Consider the following 1,312-nt stretch of genomic DNA (forward strand, 5'->3'; position numbering starts at 1 on the left):
GGACAGTCAGTATATGTTAAGTGGAGACATACAATGTCTTTCTACAAATCTTCCATATTCATCCACTTTCTATCAAATGCCAGGGCCTTATTATTATTTTTTTATGGATAAATAGTATTCCATGAAGTATATGTGCCACACTGTTTCAATCCATTCATCTGTTTGTGGGTTGGGTTGGGTTGGATTGGTTCCATGTCTTAGCAATCGTGAATAAGGCTGCAATGAACATAGATGTGCAAGTGCTTTTCTGACTGAGTGCTCTCCTGTCCTTTGGGTAGACGCCCAGGAGTGAAATTGCTGGATGATATGGTAGTTTTAGTTGAAAGTCTTTGAGGAACCTCCATATTGTTCTCCATAGTGGCTGGACCAATTTATATTCCCATCAGTGATGTAGGAGTGTTCCCCTTTCATCACATCCCCTCCAGCACTTAGCATTTTTTTTTTTTTAGAGGTTTTTGCTATAGGGAGCGTGCACTCACCAGACAGACAGAGAGAGACAGAGAGATAGAAAGCGAGAAATCACCCGCCCCAGGGGGATGGCCACACTGCAATCCCTTCTCCTCCATTCTCCTCTCAGGATCTTGGGCACTCACGCACACGTGCCTGGAGTGAGTTTTAAGCCACCAGGTCTGGGACGCGAACCGCGGTCAACTACGTGGGAGTCCAGCGACATAGCCATTACGCGAAATGCTGGGACCAGCATTTTTTTTTTTTTTTAAATCCTCACCATTCTGACTAGGGTTAGGTGGTATTTCATTGTGGTTTTGATCTGCATCTCCCTTATGATGAGGGACGTTGAACATTTTTTCATATGCTTTTTTGGTTGTTCATATGTCTTCCTTGGAGAATTGTTTATTCAGCTCATTTTCCCAACTTTTAATTGAGCTAATTATTTTTTTCTGCGTAAGCCGTTTGAATTCCCTGTATATTCTGGTTATCAGTCCCTTACCTGAGGCACAGTTAACAAAAATCCTCTCTCATGTCAAGGGTTGTTGATTCACACTAATTATGGTGTCCTTTGCTTTGTAGAAGTTTCTTATCTGACGTAATCCTGCCTGTCTATTTTGGGGATTATTGCTTGTGCTTTGGGGGTCTTGCTTAAAAGGCTTTGCCTACCCCAATATCTCCCAGAATTTACCCAGTGTTTTCCACCAGTAGTTTTATAGCTTGTAGTCTTAGATTTAGATCTTTGATCCACTTTGAGTTGATTTTTGTGAATGGTGACAGATAGGGGTTCAGATTCATCTTTCTGCAGGTGGATACTCAGTTTTTACAGCATGTAATACATTTTGAAATCTGGTAGTGTGTTGCA

The sequence above is a fragment of the Tupaia chinensis genome, unplaced genomic scaffold (genome assembly GCF_000334495.1).
Source record: "Tupaia chinensis unplaced genomic scaffold, TupChi_1.0 Scaffold141469_1, whole genome shotgun sequence".
NCBI lineage: Eukaryota > Metazoa > Chordata > Mammalia > Scandentia > Tupaiidae > Tupaia > Tupaia belangeri.